Source organism: Podarcis erhardii (assembly GCF_964252035.2).
Source record: "Podarcis erhardii genome assembly, chromosome: 13".
NCBI lineage: Eukaryota > Metazoa > Chordata > Lepidosauria > Squamata > Lacertidae > Podarcis > Podarcis erhardii.
This window is the reverse complement of record NC_138502.1, coordinates 52,054,504-52,070,362: the sequence shown is the minus strand read 5'-3', so window position 1 is coordinate 52,070,362 and position 15,859 is coordinate 52,054,504. Positions and strand designations below refer to the sequence as shown.

At 44.3% G+C, this 15,859-nt stretch overlaps 1 protein-coding gene across 4 annotated transcripts in view; it reads left to right on the top strand.

Annotated features, from left to right (window-relative positions):
• Window positions 1-1,635: 1,635 nt before the first annotated feature.
• Window positions 1,636-15,859, top strand: part of LOC309326412 (poly(rC)-binding protein 3-like) — a 183,191-nt gene continuing 168,967 nt past the window's right edge. For all 4 annotated transcript variants that reach the window (XM_081835089.1, XM_081835086.1, XM_081835099.1 and 1 more), the window contains exon 1: window positions 1,636-1,737. The gene's annotated coding sequence lies outside the window, so the exon portion shown is untranslated. The remainder of the gene's footprint in view (window positions 1,738-15,859) is intronic.

Genomic DNA, 15,859 nt, shown 5'->3' with positions numbered 1-15,859 from the left:
ATGTCAACTACAGAATTTTCACTAACGCAGAGGCAGAGTGTGTCTCACTGGCACCTGTGTGTGTGTGTGAAAGAGAGAGGGGGGCAAGGAGAGAGGCAGAGGACAAACAATACCCACTGTGCCTGCCCAGCCCCTGCTGCCTCATGCTGCCCGCTGCGGATCTGGGGAGGGCGGCATGAGAAGAGTGCAACAGACACGCACCTCTTGGTCCCAGCCTCGCCAGTGAAGGTAAGGTTGGGACTGAAGGGTGCACGACTACCACATCCCCATGCCACCATCGCCAAGCAGTCTTGGAAGGCTGGGATCTGGGGAACATGGTGCAAGGAGGACACAACAGCCACGTACACCCTAACCATGTTAGATGCAGTCTAAGGGCTGTTGCATATGCAAGCCTTTAGGTCAAATGTTAAGAAACAATAATAAACAATAGCAAAAAGCTATAGATGCTAGCTGAGTACTGCCGCATGGGTAATATACTTTAAAGTACACAAAAATGCTGTCCTTTTTCACTTGTCTCATAACTTCCTAGCAAGTTACAGTAGATTGCAGTCTTAATGGGGTAAGTCAGGTACAGAAGCCTAGACTAACTCCCAAATTCTGATTTTAAGCGCTCATTATAGCTTCTGCGTGACCCCAAATGTTAAAACACCGCACCTGTTTCTGAATCAATAGACTGGGGTTTGTTTTTTGGTTAACTTCTAATTCAGGTTCAACTGACTTTCAATAATTATTTAGATTCTGTTCCAGTTTGAAGGGGAAATGTGGTTGGCTCAGTCTGGTTTTCAATTCATGGCTAGTTTGACATCTTGCTTTAGTTTTTCCTTCTGGTTATACTTGTGGGGCGTAAAACTGCAGTCAAGTACAACATTCCTACAGTGGACATGTTAGGGGATGTTTTGTACCACTCAGGAGCAGACTTCCTGTTTCCTCCTGAGCTGGGACAGACTTCCACTACATGTGACTCAATGAGGGTGTGGTCTGGTGTACTTGCATGGAGGAGCCCACGGCCTCCATGTTCTGATCAGTGTGTCTTCTCCATTTTGTATGTTGCTGTGTGTTTGGAGAAGTGACTGCTTAGTCGCAGTCACTTGGGACTCACTTCTTTATGGAATAGTTCTAGTTGTTATGTAACCTAAGCCTGCCTTCAGGGATAGGTCTGTGAACCCGAATGAATCAATGACTCAAACTACTGTACTTTTATATTAACATGAATCAGATTCTTGTGTTTATTCTTTTTTAAGAGGGATCAGAAGGGATTTTACCAGGAAGGAATCTTTAATAGTAAGACTCAGATGATCCAGCAACAAGCTGATCGCTGTGTAATTTAAAAAGGGGGATGTTTGGAACTCTGCAAGGATATGGAACTTGCTAGCACAAGTTAGGAAGGATATTATTAAATAATATATCCTCTCTTACCTCCCTAATCATCCCCACAATACTGGGCAGACCAGAGACCCTGGAGAATTGCAGTCCATTAAGAAGTGCTTTTGCACATGTAATTTTGACAGGTTTGGGACAGTTCCAATTAGTGTATTCCTTCTGCTGCTACAAAGCAATATCTGGTCTGGATAACTAGTTGGTGAAGTATTGTCTAAAAGTCTAGCTAGTGTTTGATGGCTCTTTTTCTTCTTTCAGCTAAGGCCCATTCCTTCTCTACTACACAGAGCACTGCACCACAACAAACGTTCAGCACGATGCTGGTTCCTAAAGAATGAACTGAAGCAGGATCCTGGACTGGTAAGTTACTGGTTTAATTTGTTGTGATGAATTATTTCTATAACTGCACTGCAAAACATGGTGGCGCTAAGGAGGCAAAGAGCTTTTTTGATCCTTTTATGGGAAACAAAACCCAGCGTTTTACAAAAGCCTGTACTTTGGAGTGTTAGGAAGCTGAATGTTTTTGAGTGTTGAAAAAGACTTCATTATATATGTCAGTCATTAATGCATATTTATTATTCCTCTCCTCTATCCAGTTAAATAAGTGGATATTTTCTGCTGGATTGGAACTGATCTCTAGGAGCATTGTTCATAAAGCATGTACCATGCTATGGGTATGTTTACAGCTAAAATTGGTTCTCCCTTCAGAGATTCCTGGGAATAGGAGGGTTGTTTTCGGAAGTGGAGGGGCTAGGGATAGCTAAAAGCCAAATTTAAATCCCCAGTCTTCTGTAGGGGAAGCCATGAGAGTTAAATGGCTATGTCTTATGAAGGCATTGTAAAGATATGTAACGAATGTGCCAGGTGAGGCTCCCTGGGGAGAGCATTCCATAAGTGGGGAGCCACCGCAGAAAAGGCTAATTCTTGTGTTGCCACCCTCTGGACCTCTCATGGAGGAGGCACACAAGGGCTTTAGATGATGCTCTCAGGGTCCCGATTGGCTCATCCAGGTAGAAGCGGTGAGACAGTCCTTGAGGTATTGCAGGTCTGAGCCACAACTGAACTTGGTGAGAAAAACAGGAGTGGAGGGGAAACAGGCAGAGCTGGCATGAGTGAGTGGCAAAAAGCTTTTCTTTCCTTTTTGGGAAAGAATTGGGGGAATTGTTTTTTTGAAAGAAGAAGGATTTGTGTTATGGGACAGAAATTTGTGGGGAGGGGGCTCAGAGGGAAAAAGAGAAAAACTTTTTTTGAATACAAGTGGGACAGAGGAATAGGAGTAGGGTTTGGCTTTGCATCAGAGCATGATAAGATCCTTGATGCACCGCAACCAGGGCCCACCTTGTCCAACATCCTATTTCAAATGGCATCCAGCCACATGCCTATGGAAGATAAGCATGGCAATGTGAAGATTACGACTCTCCTCTTCTCTGTCAGATGGGGCATCCATAAGCGGAACTGGGACAGAGTATGGAGGAGGATCTTTGGGAAGGAGCGAAACAAAGTCTGGGGAAATTTGTGGTGCTGCCACGGCTCCACTTCAGCTGCTGCTGTTTGTCACACACTATGCACAACTCCTTATCCAAGGAGCTCAGAGCAGCTTCTTCTTCTTGTTAGATAGCCCAATTTGGCCAGAACTGCTTAGTTTCAGCAACAGCATAGTTTTCCATAGTTGAACCTGAAGGTTATTTTGTAGATAAAATGCTGTGAAAGACAAGCAGTACATTTTTCTTGTAGCTCATTCTAGTAAAAGCTGCAGAAACATTAATCAAAGTGCATGTCTTACCCGGCAATGCTAATGGAATGTAGTAGCCCAGTGTTGAAATACTGAGTGAAATATGCGCAGTTCACAGAAGGCTGTTCTTGAAGGCTGGCTGCTTAATGCATGTGCAGTCCACCTTTTCAGCCTCCAGAGCTGTCTCCACTGCTGCTGCTGCTGCTGCTGCACCCATTCTCTCTCCATCCATTGACTGCCCTGCGCTGCCATCCATCTCGTCTCTGCAGTTTCCATGTGCTGATCTGCCCCTTACCTGACACCCACCACGGCCCTTCTTGAGCCCTTCAGTTTAGCTCCCTCACTCTCTTTCACTTTTTATCCGCCCTGCTGGATCAGCCCTGTCTAGTCCAGTGCCTTGTTCTCACAGTGGCTGACCAGATGCCTGTGAGAAATCTGCAAGCAGGATTTGAGCACAAGAGCGCTCTCCCATTCTGTGGGTTCCAGTCAGCACCAACCCTCATATGAGGAAAGGTGAGGTGACTGCCTCAGGCGGCAGGATCCACAGGGACAGCAGATCCTGCCTCCAAGTAATGCATTGCCCACTGCTGCTGCTGCCGCCCAGTGGCGCCAATGACTGCACACTTCTTGGAAGACGGATCTGCCTCCTCCTCAGCAGCCCCCTCCCCACATTTACAGTGGCCTCTTGACAAAGAGGAGGTCTGCTGGTCTCCCCCACCCTGTTCCTGTTATAGATCTTTAACACCCCCCCCCCCGGTTCTTGATGTAGATCTTCACTCACTGCTTCTTGGCTGGAGGGAGCATTTTGTGGTTTGCCTCAGGTGCCAAAATGTATTGGGCCAGGCCTGTTTCCAGCAACTGGTTTTCAGATGTGGTTCCACCAGCATATGAGTTTTCTGCTGGCAAATCCCCTCTCTCCTGACGTGTGTGTGTGTGATCCACCTCTCCTAACCCCTCTAGCTGGCAGATTTGGTGGTTTGGATTGCTCTTCAATAAGTTGATTTTTCTTTTCAAAATTGCAATGAATTATGTGTATGTCCAACTTACTTTTTTGTGTTTTGTAGTCATCTTGATATCTTAGTACATGCATCAAAGCTGACAAATAATACATCGGACTAGTGTGAAAAAAAATCCTATATTTAAATGTTTTATTAATAATCTTATTACTCTTGGGTAATAGAGTTTAACAGGGTTTTTGTATTCCACTGTATGCATTGCCAGAAATTTGTGTCAGCTTCCGCCATTTGTCTTCAGCCAGTGCACTGAATGCTTAGTATGACTTTACTAGTCTGAAAAGACAATTTGTAACCTGAAATAAGCAGCCCAGGCATTTGTTCATGTAACAGTTTTGATGAATGCATCATGTGTTTCTTTAGTAAGGAAAATACAACACCTTATAAAATACTTCTTCTACAAAACTCTGCAGAGTGAGACTGAATGAAACTGAATTACCAAACGCATATGTTGTCATTTGTGGCCCACCTCCAGAGATGGAGCCTAATGAAAGACAGTGGATTCCTGAACACTCGGAGAGATTTTCCAGAGGATCAGGCAGGTGATCCTGTTGTGACTCTAGTCTCGCTGTGGAATAGCAGGCTGCAAAGACCATTAGCACCGTTGCCCCAGTCCCGAGTACCCTCTCTGGTGCTGTGGAGCCTGTTTTGCCTCCTGGTCCTCCAGGGGCCAGCAGACAATGGAACAGGCTGAGCAATGGCTGGAACACTAAATGTGTGCTGGAGTGCATAATGATGCTTGCTGTGTGGTGTTGCAGGCAGTGGAAGAAAGCTTCCAGTGCATCCTCAGGTGGTCATGCGGCAGAACGTATTTTGGGTGGTATGGGTATAGTCAACACCTGCTACAGTGGAGGGAGCCCTGCAATCCCTCAGAAATCCCTGTGACCTTTTTGCCCAAAACCTTTGAGGTTTTGTCCCTTGACTTAGCACAGTTTTCACAGCAAACCCAAATGAAGCATCCATCACTGCCCAACTCTGGGATCATTTTCAGTTGATGCTGCCTGATGGTGCAGAAGTGTTGCATCACAGCTGTTTTTGTAAATCCAGTTGCTGCAGTGACAGGAGTGGGGGTGGGGGTGCAGGGACTAAGGATGGGACCCAAAGCTGCCATGGACTGGAAGTTCCACAACTCCACCTTCGGATAATGCTCATGCCGGGTTCCAAAGAACACCAGTATAGAGAACTTTATGCATACTGCAAATCAATAAGAATTAGACAGCTTTTTTTTTTAAATGCTACTAAAAGGACTGGTTAACCGGTCTGGAGAAGAACAGGAAGGATGAAAAGCATGAAGAACTTCAAGAACTTTTCTCTTCCTTAATTGGAATCATGCCAGTTAACATTTAGGTGCAACCAAAGTGAAGCTATTTGTAGTAGGAGTTTAGAGAATGATTCAAAAGAAATTAGTCTTAGAAAAGTTTTTTCTAAAATTGCTTTTATTGTTACAAGAATAAATAAATGTAATTGTTTCTTAGCAGTATCTACACTGCAAATGTTATAGTGGTTTTATTTATCCATTTAATTATCATGATATCCCTCCTAGTATTTTGATAAATGCAACTGAAATGAAGGTGCAGATGATTGTGTTAGGGTCCCAAAACCTACCTGCAAAGAATCAAAGTTCCCAGAAGGGGACTGTAAATTTGATATCGGTCAACTATAACCACAGTTAAACAATTACCGTTGCAAGCCCAAACAGGTCTACTCAGAAGTAAGTCCTATTGAATTCAGTGGCATTTACTCCCAGGTAAATTGGGTTGAGATTGCAGCCTAGGTGTTTCACAAGTTAACTGGGATGACCTTCAATTATTCTCTGTTTAATTTTCCCCATCCCATCATACAAAACAGATGATTGGTCAGGGCTTGGTAATTGTTCATGTTTCTGGTGAATGTGGAATGCCTGCTCCAGGAATGAAGGAACTGGTGAGCTCTGTCCTCACTGTGTGTGTAAAGAAATTAAAATTCTCAGATGTGAGGAAATATGCTCTTTGAACTCTTAATTGCCACTCAACTTATATACAGATATGCTTTTAAATATTTTCCCCCAAATACTGTATTTTGTACATGTAAATAAAAATGTTTTGATACTGTTTTTCTTCTACATAATTAATAAAAAACCCTTTTACAAACACAAATACACACAAACACATTATAGTATTAAGCAAAATTAAGTATGCAACATATATATGCCCTTTAGAAAGTAAGGGCAAAACAAATGCCAGTTGTGAATTTCAACTTCTTGTTAATTTTGAGAACCTGCTTGCTTTGTGTAGTTATTAAGAAGTAGTTGGCATCCTTCATCTCCACATGGACAATTGTGGTGCATTGTATTTTCTTAAGAACATGGGTGGGGGGACGTCTTTAAAAAAGTGGTAGACTTTTCTTTTTCCTGACCCTAACAATTAAACATTAGATCAATATACATTACTTCAGACTTTAAAGGTCACGACTAATTTAAGAAGTCTGAAAGCAATGCTCAGGCACTGCCTAGAGTGGTGTTGCTCTGCTCAACAGAGGCCGTGGGTATATAGTGTTTCATAATATAAAGCACCTTTTTCTTTTTTGCCATGCATGAGCAGTTGAAACTCCACATTGTTTTTCAGCACAGTTGTCGCTGCCATTCAGAGCTGTATGAGGGCAAACATTAAAACAATGCTACTTGATACTAGAACAGTGGCGATGGCAGGGTGTTTATATATATAGATGTAACATGAATTATAGTTGTTGTTGAAAGCGTTCTGAAGAACAATTGCAGGTGCTAGTTGTCCTTGAATCCAAAATAGCCACTACACAGAGAAGTGGATGCTTGTTTGATGGTTCAGGGCATATTTTTATAATGACATCTTCAGCTCATGGCAACTGTAAGGTCTTGCTGTATTCATAATACTTCCATCTGCTCACATAATCCTTTGTGCCCATTGAGTGTTCCAACTCTTCCCTTGCTCTGAGTAAAGAAAAGCAGAGTTGCCCACTGATTCACTATTTTTCTTTGGCCTTGGGCGCATTTTCCTACTCTTCCTCTCATCAGCTGCAAGCGACAACATTGGGGCTCTCCAGTCATTAATGCTTGCAGTGGTTGTTCAAACTGAGAGTTGCCATGAGCACTCAAGGGCTTTCTGTACGTAGAAGAACCCAAGCTGGATAAGACTGTTGAATTGGGGTGTGGGGTATTTCCTCCCAGTCCAAGCAATAGCTTCAAAAGTGGGATTCTTCCTGAGAACTGGAGCAGGCGAGGAAAGGGCTAAATCCCCCTTCATATCTGCTGTGATTCTTGCAGTTATAAGCTCCCCTCCACACAGAGGCTGTTCTGTTAAGTAAAAAAACCCCAACACATTAAATGTTTGGTTTGGCTCCTTTGTAAACTGGACCCTTGTTGCAAATCTGTCTGACCTTTGCGGTGAAATTGCTGCTGAAGCTGTTCTGCATCCAACATGGATCTTTGAATTTCAGTTTCACCTAAATATCATGGCTAATTGCCACCAAACATATATTTATCTGTGCTTTAAAAGCAACAAACAAACAAACAAACAAACAAACAAACAAACAAACAGCAAAACAACGTACCGGTATGACAGTAAATTCTAAAACGCCAATTATCTGTTGTTGACTTCCTTATGTCAGTTCTGAATCTTCTGCCTATCAGTTGTAATTGGTGGCCACCAGTTCCATAGTTCTGAGAGGGGATGAAACATCACTCTTTCTCCATGCAATTTGTCATTTTATAAACATCTTATCCTTCCCCTTCTTTGTTTCCCTTCCCTATGTGTATGTGTGCTTTCCTGTCCTCTTGTTCCAGCCACTCTGTTCTTTTCCCCACTCCCCCTCAGTCGTGTCTCAATACTCCATGCCACTGAGCTTTTCATAGTTCTGTTTTGGGGTCCCCTCTCCACCCACCCCCCACAGATTGTGTGTGTGTGTTCCTTAAGTTTACTGCGAGTCTGCTGGTACTTCTCTCTTGTGTGTTGGTGGTATGGTTTAAACTTTGTAAACATTGCCGTGGAAAACCTTAGATCCGTATTAGTATATAGATAAGAAGTTGGTGGGCTGTGAGAAATTGCATGGGAGGGGGACAGGATAAACAGCTGGGGAAATCCCCTCCCTGTTTCAAGTGCAACAGCACGAGATTACTGAGCTCAGGGACTTCCTCCTCATCTAGCCCTCATCTCGCTATAATAATAGAAATGCTATATATTGTTGACTGCTGAGGTCTGGGAAGTGGATACAGAAATACTGTATTCTTAAGCTTCCTTTCCCAGGAGCTTCCATTATAACAATGATGGAGCAATTCACTAGGTGCGGGGGAGGCCACCAGCATGGATGGCCAAAGGAACAGATTTATTCACGGAGGATAACTCTCTCCACAGCTATTAGAAACATGATAGCTAAGTTGCACAAATGCAGTACAGTGGTACCTCGGGTTAAGTACTTAATTCGTCCTGGAGGTCCGTACTTAAACTGAAACTGTTCTTAACCTGAAGCACCACTTTAGCTAATGGGGCCTCCTGCTGCTGCCGCGCCACCGGAGCACAATTTCTGTTCTCGTCCTGAAGCAAAGTTCTTAACCTGAAGCACTATTTCTGGGTTAGCGGAGTCTGTAACCTGAAGCGTATGTAGCCTGAAGCGTATGTAACTCGAGGTACCACTGTATAACTCTTGAGTTCTGGATGCTAATGGCAAACAATGGAGGACTGTTCCCTTCCTACTCTGCTTCTCAGAGGCACCTGGCTGCCTGACAACAGAAGCCACGCTGAGCTGGATGGACATTTTGGTCTGATTCCAGCAAGACAGTGTTTCAAGTCCGCTTGGCTGCTCATCTTTGGCACAGCATTCCCACCCTCAGGGAGCTTGTGACGCTCCTGCAGCCTCTGGAGGCTTGCTCATAAGCCGCTGTCCATTCAGCACTCTGTTCTTTGCCTTCTGAAGAGATTCTGGCTGTATACAGACAATGTGTTTTCAGAAGCCGCATTGTACAGTTGTCATCGCCTACATTACACATGTGGTTTTTGTGTCCTGCTAAGCCTGTGTTTCTGTTGTGTTTCAAGCTGTAGTGTGGTGATACTACTGCAGTAATGTTTGGATAGGTGTCTGTTGGGTAGGGCTCATGAGGAGCAGAACGCTCTCCCTGCATATAGTTACATGGGTTTGCATTATTTAATCACTTCAAAAGGATGGGTGCATATCTAAGAGAGAGAGGGCTGGTGGTAGCTCTGGTCCCTGTCCACTTCCCCTCCCCTTGTTTATTGGAAACTGGACCTGGTCTGTCTTGCCTTGCCTTGCTTTGCTTGATCCTCCTTTGTTCCACTTGACACAAACAAGATGAATTTTAACAGGGAGAAATGTAAAGTATTGCACTTGGGCAAAAAAAATGAGAGGCACAAATACAAGATGGGTGACACCTGGCTTGAGAGCAGTACATGTGCAAAGGATCTAGGAGTCTTGGTAGACCACAAACTTGACATGAGCCAACAGTGTGACGCGGCAGCTAAAAAAGCCAATGCAATTCTGGGCTGCATCAATAGGAGTATTGCATCTAGATCAAGGGAAGTAATAGTGCCACTGTATTCTGCTCTGGTCAGACCTCACCTGGAGTACTGTGTCCAGTTCTGGGCACCACAGTTCAAGAAGGACACTGACAAACTGGAACGTGTCCAGAGGAGGGCAACCAAAATGGTCAAAGGCCTGGAAACGATGCCTTATGAGGAACGGCTAAGGGAGCTGGGCATGTTTAGCCTGGAGAAGAGGAGGTTAAGGGGTGATATGATAGCCATGTTCCAATATATAAAAGGATGTCACATAGAGGAGGGAGAAAGGTTGTTTTCTGCTGCTCCAGAGAAGCGGACACGGAGCAATGGTTCCAAACTACAAGAAAGAAGATTCCACCTAAACATTAGGAAGAACTTCCTGACAGAAGAAGAGCTGTTTGACAGTGGAATTTGCTGCCCAGGAGTGTGGTGGAGTCTCCTTCTTTGGAGGTCTTTAAGCAGAGGCTTGACAACCATATGTCAGGAGTGCTCTGATGGTGTTTCCTGCTTGGCAGGGGGTTGGACTCGATGGCCCTTGTGGTCTCTTCCAACTCTATGTTTCTATGATTCTATGACTCTGTTTGTGGGAATCTGAGCTCTTGCTGTAAATCTCCTATTTGGATAAGGACACTCATTCTTCTGGAGCTATCGTCTGGAGCAAAACAACCTTGTGTGGCCATCCAGAGCAGTTGTAAGGCATCCAAAAACTTCCAGACACTGCCACATTCCCACTGATATTCTAGCAGGAAATATGGCAGGGTCAGGTGGTTCCAGCATGCCTTGCACCTGCATTGTGCTGTTGTATGAGGTCTTTCTTCAAAGTCCAAAAAGAGAAGGGGTGGGGGGAGATAACGTCAGCAAGGTAAGCCAAACTCTTCCTCCATCAAAAAGTTCAGTGAAATTCACCCACCCTCCTGAAAGAAGCAGAAATCCCATTCAGTTTTGTGAGGAAAGAATTCAGCCTTACTTTAAATGCAACTACTTTTTGGAAACATCCCTGGAGGTTGGAACAGAACAGCCTGGAGTACTCCTCCTCGAGCTACTCCAGAAGGATACCATGGTCAATGGTATCAAAAGCCACAATGGTATCAAGAGCCCAAGAAGAGCAAGTAAGGTCACACTCAGCCACGTCATCAACATGGGTGACCAAGGCAGCTTCAATGCCACAACCGCACCCTGAAAGCAGGACTGTCATGAATCCATATATTGTATCCTCCAAATGTTCCTGAAGCTGGAAGCCACACCTTCTTGAAACCCCTGTCTAAAAAGGGGGTGTCTGTCATAAAGCCATTTTGCCAGCAGGAAGTTTCAATACTCTGCAAATTTGAACTGAAATGAGGCCTCTTTGTTCCTCCTTAAGATCATCGTGCAGCCAGTTAAATTCCAGACTCATAAAATCATGTTATTTTAGGCCCAATCGTAGACCTTAAGATAATTATTTCTTAAACCATTGTCAGGAGTCAGGGAAGCAGAAAAAGGCAGCAATGGTATTTCCCAGGGCAGAGCTGCTTGTTGCATGGTGCTCTGTGTCTGTTTCCCCCTAAGGGTTTTTCTTTTATTACGTGAAGCGAGCTTTCACAAGGATGAGGGGACTGTTTAATTCTTTCTTTCCTAGCAATGTATCTGTTTAAAATAGACCACCCCTGGCTCTCTTTCTCTCCAAGGGTTAGAAGGTATGGGGCCTGGATCTGTTATTTCTCTAGGAGAAAAGCGGCTCATTGTGGTTTTGAACAGCTAAAAAGGAGAGAGATGAAGGAGTAATAATAATAATAGCTGTTGTTGTTGTTGTTGTTGTTATTATTATTATTAATAATAATTTTTTGTATCCAGCCTATCAAACTTGGTTGCCCCAGTCCCTCCGGATGGCTTCCAACAGAGTACACAAAAGCAGCAGCAGCAGCAGCAGCAACAACAACAACAACAACAACAACAACAACAACAACAACAACAACAACAACAGAACAACACAGATTAAAAGCGTCACAGAAGCTTAACCTGATAAAATTAAGCCCCTGAGGGAAAGAATCACTAAACTACATGGAACTTATAGTTCCCCTCTTAACTTATCTCACTTGGATCCCATCCACTCTAGTAATATATATGTCTCATATAGCACAGTAAGTGACATTTCATGTTGAGCTTTTTTTGAACTTGGCAATAGATGAAAGTCACTATACTTGCATGCAAACATTTTTGACAGGGTCTTTTTGGATGTGTGTGTGGAGGCAGTGATTGCCTTTTGTTGAGTGTTTGAGAGCTGGCCCAACACTCCTCTCCTCCCTGCCATGGGGAGAACAGAATGACCAAACACATTCAGATGCCTGCAAAACCTATCCTTTTGGTCATTAACTTCCCTCCCAAAATTTACAGGATTGGGGAGAGAGTGTGCCAGCTATAGCAGAGATGAGGAACCTCAGGCCCCGAGGTCCATCACACCCTCTGGGCACCTCTCTCTGGCTCTCAGAACTCTTCACCGCCAATGCCCAGGCCATGCCACTCTCCTTAGGCCACAGAGCCCTCACAAGCCTGCTCTATACCTTCCTCTCGTGTTTTTGCCTGGCTGGAGTGTGGTAGAAGATGGAGAGTTGTGTATGTAGAAACCTCTGGCTTTTGCATGGCTGAAACATGCCACACTATACAAGGTGAAAGAGGCATATATTGCTCCACCCACTTCTTGCCTCTGCCCCTGCTCACCACTAGCATGCGTTTCTCCACCTCTGAGCAAGAAGGTTGCCCCCTGGTCCAAGACATGCTACCCCCGCAGGGAAGAAGAGGGAGTGATGATCAAATCAGGAACGGTGGGGGGCATGAAGATCAACCTTATCCATTGGTTGAACTGGGAATCAAAGGCCATTGCGGGTAGGAAAGGGGCCTGCTCCGAATCGCATGAAGTGGCTGCAGAGCCCTGGAGACCCCAGAGGGCAGCCCCCGCCATTTCCTCCCTAGGAGTGGAAGGAGGCCAGCTGCGCCTTTAACTCACTGAGAGGCTGCTGTGGAGCTGGCACTGGGAGGACTGCTGAGGGGACAGCAGATCTGGCCTCCAAGGAGCCTACCATAGCCATTACTGTCACTACAGCAGCAGCAGTGGGTGATGCATTCCTTGGGGGCATTCCTTGCTGCTCCTGTGGTTCCTGCCGCACCTTGCCTCATGTATGGGCTGGTCCTGCCAGAGAGGGTTCCCAAGCAGACCTTTTTTCAGGTTCCCTGCTGCATGCACTCAGATGGTTTCTTTTCATAAAGGCAGTACAGTGGTATCTCGGGTTAAGAACTTAATTCGTTCTGGAGGCTAATGGGGCCTCCTGCCGCTGCCGCACAATTTCTGCTCTCATCCTGAAGCAAAGTTCTTCACCCGAGGTACTATTTCTGGGTTTGTAACCTGAAACGTCTGTAACTTGAAGTGTCTGTAACCCGAAGTACCACTGTATGTGTTGCTTCTGGCACACTAGTGCTAGTTGAGTAAGCAAAGTTAAAATATTGCTGGCTGTGGCTGTGAATGTGAAATTATTGGTAGCACTAGGGTGGTAAGAAAAAGCTAAGACTGTTGGACACCTTATAGTGCAAAATTATATAATTATAAACAATAGACTCTAGCAGTTGAGCTTGACAGCAGGAGACTGTTATTTTGCAATCATATCTTCAAGGCTCATTAGCTGTGGATTTACACACTAAATAAAAGCTTTTCGGTGGCTAGAATCTGTAGTGGCATTTTATTCAGATATTTATGCAGAGATCCACAACTGTCAAAATCCATATAGCATTGATATGGTGGTTGTAAGTGGGTGTTCAATATGCCCCTGAGAGTGCAATGCAGAGCATTTTAGAGTTTAAACAAATCCTGTATCTAACTTCGTGTACAGTATGTAAAGGCATGTATAAAATTAGGTGAACCCTATATAAAGGAGGCAGCACACAGTTCTGAACTACAGGATTGTAGAAAAGAGATTCAAAGGGCATGGAGCTGTTATTTTAGCTTTCTTCTGTAAATGCCATTAAAATGCTTGCCGAATGCAATGTTTCTTTTCCACCCTTGCTCTAGGATTCTTGGTGGTAGAGGTATCAATTCAGAATTTAGCATTTACTTGCACCTGATGTTGTGCATCATAGCACCACTGTATAAATATAGGTAGATTTTCTGTTGCCCAATGCTAATCAATTTAGTACAAACGCTGGGCTCATCTTATCCCCTTGCACATGTGCACAGTGAGTGGGGGGACATTGCCTTTACTGGAGGGCTTTCTGTCTCACCATTGCCTTGGGAGAAGGTCTACTCACCTCTTACATGCAAGGATCATGGGCCACAGCAGGCAAGCTATTCGTCCTTGGTAATGCTCTAGTAGGGATCCCCAACTTTTGGGGGCTCCTTGTAATTTCAAGGAAGTGCCATGGGCACTGTGAGCTTCTGCTGTTTTTGTACATAATATTGTATGCACATGCATTATTTGAGAAATTAAGGTGAATGTATAGGTAAGTATATTGGAGGACTTAAGGTAAATGTTAAGTGGGAAGGGTGAGAGAGTTTGGAATATTAGTGGTGAGTGGTAATTGGATGGGAGTCTTCAAAGGTAATCTTAATGATTGAGGTGAGATAGTTTAGAGTCAGTTCAGTTGAGGATGGAGTTGGAGTTTGGGTAATAATAATAATAATTTTTATTTATACCCCGCCCTCCCCAGCCAAGGCCGGGCTCAGAGCGGCTTACAAGCAATAATAAAAACAAGTTGAATGATTACAACTTAAAACAAAATTAAAATACAACATTAAAATAATGAAACATTAAAATATTAAAATGTAGGAAAAGAAAAAAGAAAGAGAGGGAGGGAATCAAATTGGCTCCAAGCCAAAGGCCAGGCGGAACAACTGTGTCTTACAGGCCCTGCGGAAAGAAATCAGATCCCGCAGAGCCCTGGTCTCATGAGGCAGAGCGTTCCACCAGGCCGGAGCCAGAGTTGAAAAGGCCCTGGCTCTGGTTGAAGCCAATCTAACTTCCTTAGATTAGGCTAATCTAACTTCCGGAACCCCTAGGGTGTTGCTATATATGGACCTTAAGGTCCTCTGTGGGGCATACCGGGAGAGGCGGTCCCGCAGGTACGAGGGTCCTAGTCCGTGAAGGGCTTTAAATGTCAAAACCGGCACCTTAAATCTGACCCTGTACTCCACCGGGAGCCAGTGCAGCTGGAAAAGCACTGGGTGAATATGCTCCCATGGCAGAGACCCTGTGAGGAGCCTCGCTGCAGCATTCTGCACCCGCTGGAGTTTCTGGGACAGCTTCAAGGGCAGCCCCGCGTAGAGCGAATTATAGTAGTCAAGCCTGGAGATGACCGTCGGGTAGTGGGTGGTAGATGACGTGAGAACTGGTGTTGGATGTGAAGCTGGCTTAGTTTATTGAAATAGGATCAGTACTGTAGTAGCCATTGTTGTATATGTCATAAAGTAACAAATGAGATAAAGAAAAACTTAAAACATACACTTTTATGTGCACCAGGTAATCATAAAACACTTGCTGTGTGATTCCTCTTGGAATCAAGTAACTTACTTGGAGAGAAGTGGACCAAGCTTAGCTAAGTGGAAAGTATCAACCAAGTGAGGATAATGCGAAAAGACAGACAAAAAGGAGCGAAAGCATGAATAGTTCTTTTTAAAGAAATAAAAATAAAATAGATGTAAAAGTTTGATGTGCATAAAATGTTATGTAGAGGTTTGCATTTGCAGAGAACTGTGGCAAGTGCAGAAAGTGGCTGGGCAGCTAAAGCTGCAAAAAGAAGCGCAGAGTCTTTGTTTTAAAGTTAGGGAGCCTGAGTTTCTCACTCTCAGAAACTGCCATTATATTGAACATGTCGCTTGCTTATCTGAGTATCTGAATCTGTCTCTGGAACCAGAGAGAGAATAGTGTCGATTCAAGGAAAAAATGAATGCCACTTCTGAGCAATCGCAAGCTTCCTGGGTCTCATGTACACAAGACCCTCCAAATGTCCCTATTTTCCAGGGACAGTCCCAGATTTACAGAAGCCATCCTGATTTCTGATCTGATCCCAGAATGTCCCACTTTTCCTCAGGACGTCCCTATTTTCATCAGAGAAATGTTGGAGGGTAGGGAGTTATTTGACCCAGCAGTCAAGGAGATAAGTAACCTTTAGAAGACATTTGAAAGCAGCCCTGTACAGGGAAGTTGTTAATGTTTCGTTATGCTTTTATATATGTTGGAAGCCACCCTGCATGG